Raw genomic sequence first — 5,997 nt, 5'->3', positions numbered from 1 at the left:
TTTGATTTGGGCTTGTGATGCTGCTATGCGGCCTATAAGTGCTCCTGTTCATTGTAAGGATTTTAAAGGTCTAGAAGATCCTGTAAAGGAAGATTCTGACTGACTCCAACATTTGATGGGAGACATTCCTGGTAAAGGTCTCCAAGTGACTGGAAGGTCCAGTCTGAGGTGGCCCAGTAACCATTCACTGTGGAACCTTACCCTTCCACCACAAGACTGAGTAGAATAAGATGAATCCCTGGTTCTAATTCCAGAAGGACAGAAAGACCCAGAAAGGGACTGCATGATCAGTAGCATTGAGATATAGAACTCCAGCATCAGGGCCTGTGGGGGTCCGGTCCTTCTCCAAGTATTCTCCATTCAGCCTGCGTGTCTGCAGACACAGGACAGTTGAATAGCATGGTCTAGGTGACCAGCCAATTGAATAAAAACTTCTCCGGGGCGCCTGGGTGGCTGAGTCGGCTAAGCGTCTGACTTTTGCTTAGGTCATGATCTCGCGGTTCGTGGGTTCGAGCCCCACGTCGGGCTCTGTGCTGACGGCCAGCTCAGAGCCTGGAGCCTGTTTCAGTCTGTGACTCCCTTTCTCTCTGACCCTCCCCTGCTCATGCTGTCTCTCTCTCTCTCTCTCTCTCTCTCCTAGAAATAAATTAAAAAAATTTAAAAAAAGAATAAAAACTTCTCCTCAGGAATATCCTTCGGCTCTAGGTTTTCTAGGATTCCAACCAACGGACATACCTTTCTATGAATTATCCTGACTCCTCTGATACTTCCAGTTAGTTCAAAGATCTTTCCTCTCAGTTGTCAAAATAAAGGGTGGCAGGAAGGTAGTTTTTCAACTCTAATGCTGTAAAGTTTCAGGAGGACTCACACCAAACACACACCATTATTGACTAGAGTCAAACTGCCTTTTCTTGGAAAAGTCTCAAGTTAATTATTCTTTGGACCATTGCCATCCAGATCAGGTACCAGGGGAGCAGTGAATTACATGGTAAGCACTACTAAATCATAGCTTCCAGGTCCAGAATCACTGACCAGGGCAACTGAGGTAAAGCCCCTGGTGCCTTTGCACTTCAGTTTCCCTTTCCTCAAAATGGCAGTAAGACCTTTCTTAGCTACCTCATGGTGCCATTGTGGGGTTCAAATTAGATAATAAATGAGACTGTTCTCTGAAAACTTGGTAGTTTTCCAGATTGAGAAGATCTGTGATGTACACACACCCAGAAGGCTTCCCAGCCTACTTGGTCCCATCCCTCACACTGCAGCAGTGTTTAATTTAAAAAAATCCCTCTGCCCCCACCAAAAAAAACCCCCTAAAACAAAAACCAAACAAACCAAAAAACAAACCTAATTTTGAAGGACTATTGGTAAAGAGCTTAACAGTGTTTGGCAGCAAAGTGTTCAATAAATCATAGCTGTCATAATTGTTCTGTGACATTTCATTGCACCTTGCCACCCACTACATGACAGCTTGGTTGGGGGCTATGGTGGGGGTGGCCGATAGCTGTGTTTCCTTGCTGTGGCACACAGTCCTAACTGAGAACGCTGCCCATACCCATCCAAGACTACATTTCTAAAACCCTCTTGAATTTAGATGTGGCCATAGGACTGGGTTGAGACAAAGGAATGTGAAAAATAGTGATGTGTGCTACCCTGGAGCTGACCCTGATGGCTCCCATCATGCTCTTGCCTCCTTCTCCCGTAGTTGGCTAGAACGGTGGTGTTGACCAAAGAGACTAGAAGGAATGTAAAGAAAATAGAGTGCGTTATCCTCCCTGACATCAGGAAATGTCTACGCAGAGTAGCACCTCTCTGTCAAGCATGCTATTTTCTTTGATTAATTGTATAGTTTTACTTTTAGTTTTATTTTTAACACCAGCTGACCTATCCTAAGACATGGCTCATGTTGTCATTTCATTTTCTAGGTGAACATGTGAACATGTTGTGGGATGGCAGACATGGGACATGTTGAATTTTTCTTGTATTTTTCCCTTGTGACATGTGAAAATCAAATCACACAGAACAGTAGGGTATGAACACCGCTAGTTCAAAGCTTGCAGAAATAACTTTTGAAAGTGCAGATCTTTGAAGGCTGCATTTTTCAAGAGTTGACTTTGTTAAGCAAAATGAGTGTCACCTACAAATATTAGCAAGAGCAATTTTTGAGATAAGTTTGACAGAAGGCATTTTCTCTCTGAAAGGAGTTTTATCTAATCAAATTTTCTTAATGTGGCCTACATCTAGTGCAGTCAGAGAAACTATGAACTCCTCCAATCTCTACTTTTCATTCCGCCTGGATTTGTTGAACATAGTGCAGCCACTGACCCTTTAGATATGTTAAGTATTTTAACAAAACCCAGGAATGGGAAATACTAACATATCACATGGTCAGTTGAGTGGCTGTCACCTCAGCCTCTGAAGCCAAAGGATCCAGGTTTTAGCTCCAACTTAACCATCAGATGAGTCATGGACCCAGGAAAAAACTGACCTAGGACTTTGTTCCCTCAACTGAAAGCAGAGTTAATAATAGTAGCCACTTGTGTGGAGTCCATGGCATAATCCATGCAGATGGCACAAATGCTCAAAACGCATCCAATAAAGTCAGCTATTCTGCTCACGAGGACTTTTTGTAAGTGACTGCACTGAAAGCAATTTGAAACAGTTTTGCCTCTTTGTTAAACTGAAACTATTTTGCTGCAAGTATAGTTAGACTACCAGCCTAAAACAAATAAAATTTCTAACAGAGAGAGCCCTATTTGATTAGTGATCGTTGGGATATATAACTGTGCATGTGAGACAGACCAAGGGAGAGAGCTGAAGGGAGGAGGAGGGAGAGGGAGATACAGAGCAATGGAGACCGGGATAGTGACACACAGAGTACAGAGATAGTGACAGAGTAAGACAGGGAGATAGACCCAGTGGGGAACAAAAAGGAGAGGCATGGAGCGAGAAGAGAATGCAAATACAAATAGAAGGCAATAGAACAAACTCTGAAGTACTGAAAGGAAAACTAAGACAACTTTCAACACAAATTCTATACCCAAATGAGTATTTACTATTAAAAATTCTATTTATAACTCCTAATTTTTGTGCAGATGCAAGTTTTGGCTTGGTATCGTATTCCTGCTGCCTGTGTAGGAATTTCTTACAGTGTAGGTGTTCTGACTCTGAATTTTATTGGTGTTTTGTTAGTCTGCAAAAGTCTGTACTTGGCTTAATTATTGCTCAGTGTGGCCACACCAAGCACTCTTCCTTTTACAGTAGGAAGAGGTCTTCTCACTACTGCAGGAATGAAAATTGCTTCAAGGCATGCTGCTACGTACTTTGTCTTCTTTCTTGTCCTCTAGAATCTCCATCCCTTGAGAGCAGGGTTGTACCCAGCATTTAGTGCAGGGCCTTACCCCAGCCATCCTTTCCCGGGCAGCCACCATCTTGGCCCCTTCCTGCTTGGTGGCTGCCTCATTCTGGCCCTCCACTGGTCTCTCTGCTGCCCCCACAAGTACTTCCAGAGCCTTTGCTGTCTGTCACTGCCACCCACCCCTGCTACAGCCTTGTTGGTAGAGGGTTGAGCGGACAAGGCTCTATGGTCCTTTCTCCTGGGGACACAGCAAAGCCGCCAGCTGTGAGGAACCAACTGGTGGTGGAGATAGGGAGGGAGGAAGTGATGGGGCAAGAAAACAGGACAGAGGTGGCTCTGGGGAGGACCACATCAGACATGGGCAGGAGGACGTTGCTACATGAGCTGAGGACACATGTGACTGTGGAGGCAGAAATGACATTCAGAGGAGGCAGCGGAGCTGAGAGAACGATGGTGGTGGGGTTAGAATTTCGCTGAGAGGAGTGAGTGAGCACAAAGGTGCATATGTATTTAAATTTAGTGGAATTTGTGGTGAGCTAATTGGGAGAAGACTTTAAAAATAGGAGTTATTTGGGGTACCCGGATGACCCAGTTGGTTAAGTGTCCATTTAAGCATCTGACTCTTTATTTCAGCTCCAGTTATGATCTCCCGGTTCATGGGCTTGTGTCCCACATCAGACTCTGTGGAACCTGCTTGGGATTGTCTGTCTCCTTCTTTCTCCCTCTCTTTCTCTCAAAAAAAAGAAACCATAATAAAAATAAGTATTTAATAGGCAAAGTAAAGAAATGAAATAATGACTATATTTTCATTTCATTAAATGAAACAGCATGTACCATGCCCTAGTGTTAAACCTAGCACATTGGAGCTCCATAGTGAATGCTATTATTATTATTAAACCACATGAACTTGAAAATTAAAAGACTTTTGTCAAAATAGGATTTACCTGACTTTCTAATTTGAATAAAGAAGTCTACATATTCATAACCTCCTTGGCTCTTCTGGGTCTTACCTATTCTGTGAGAATTCCATGACCTAATTCCCTGGATTTTAAGTTCTAATTTGCATGCTAGCCAGACATAGATAAATGCATGTATAGAAAGGCTTGAATAGTTTTCCAGATATTCTAATTATTCATCTTGCTGATTTTTGTTTCAGGAAAAATTCCTCGAAGAATTGAGTATCATCACCACTTGTCAAAATTAAGTAAATTCAAAATGTTTGGAAGGCTATTTGCTCGTATAAGTAAAACTACTGTTACAGAAATAACAGAAAGAATAATTGAGCTCATAATAAGTTGCTTCCTTGCTTCAGATTTTCCCCCTCTCACAGTCAGCTTTTCTGCCTTACCAGATTTGTATTTCTCCAGAGAGCACAGATGTGAGCCTGCCTCCTCTCCAACCCTCAGCCTCCAGGGTCTCCCCATTGTCAAATGGCTTGGTCTGACATGCTTGGCACACCTTTCTAGCCTCAACGCTTACAGTGCCCCTCAGACCTTATGTCCTAGAGAAACTCAGATACATCTTCTGCCATATCCAATGCTTTCCCAGTGGGAATCTTTAAATTTTATCCATGTTTGAAGACACAGTTAAAATGGCAATTCTTCTTGGAAGCTTTATCTGATTGCTATGCCTAAATCCACAGTGGTAATTCCTATCTGTAAACTATAAGAACACTTTAGTTTATCTGTCTTGGGGGTGCCTGGGTGGCTCAGTTGGTTAAGCATCTGACTCTTGATCACAGCTCGGGTCATGATCTCACAATTGGTTGGGTTCAAGCTCTGCATTGGTCTCAGCGCTGACTGTTTGGAGATTACTTGGGATTCTGTCTCTCCCTCTCTATCTGCCCCTTCTCCACACATGCTCGCTCGCTATCATGCTCTCGCTCTCTCGCTCAAAATAAATAAATCAACTTAATTTTTTATTTTACCTGTCTTGTATCAGATTGTGACCACCTATTTGCCTCCCTCCCTCCCTCCTTTCAACATTCTGTATACATACTATGTCACCTGCTGTGTTACATGCTGAGCATGCAGCAAGGAATAAATGAGGAGAGATCCATGTTCTTAGGGATATTACACATTGGGGGAAAGAGAGCCTCTAATTAAAAATTACATTTGGGGCCCCTAGGTAGCTCAGTAGCTGACTTCGGTTCAGGTCATGATCTCCAGATTCATGAGTTCAAGCCCAGTGTTGGGCTCTGTGCTGACCATTCATTGCTTCAAGCCTGCTTTGGATTCTGTGTCTATCTTTCTGCCTCTCCTCTGTTGGTGCTCTGTCTTTCTCTCAAAAATAAACATTAAAACGATTTTTTAAAGCACATTTTTAATTATAAAATGAATGCTACCAAGGAAACTACAGAGCACCATGAGCTAGCACAATAGAGGAATGTACTTAGATTTTGAAATACAAAGAATTTTGGTCAGGGAAGTAGTGCAGACCTGATGCTGGCAAAGGACACCCGCAGTCATACTTTGAGATGTTCTAGCCTACAGCTACACAGTCTGGCTGTCCTGAAGAGTTCATAACAAACTTTCCTTTTGCTGTGCATCCATCTGCCTAAGTGCAGAACACCTTGCCTTCCCACCTAATTATTGACTTATCCAAATTTCACTCAAAATGTCGATGGTTTTCCATCCCCACCC

Source organism: Hyaena hyaena, unplaced genomic scaffold, assembly GCF_003009895.1.
Source record: "Hyaena hyaena isolate Hyena2069 unplaced genomic scaffold, ASM300989v1 scaffold_1062, whole genome shotgun sequence".
NCBI lineage: Eukaryota > Metazoa > Chordata > Mammalia > Carnivora > Hyaenidae > Hyaena > Hyaena hyaena.
The sequence above is the reverse complement of the archived record's forward strand: the minus strand, read 5'-3'. Positions refer to the sequence as shown.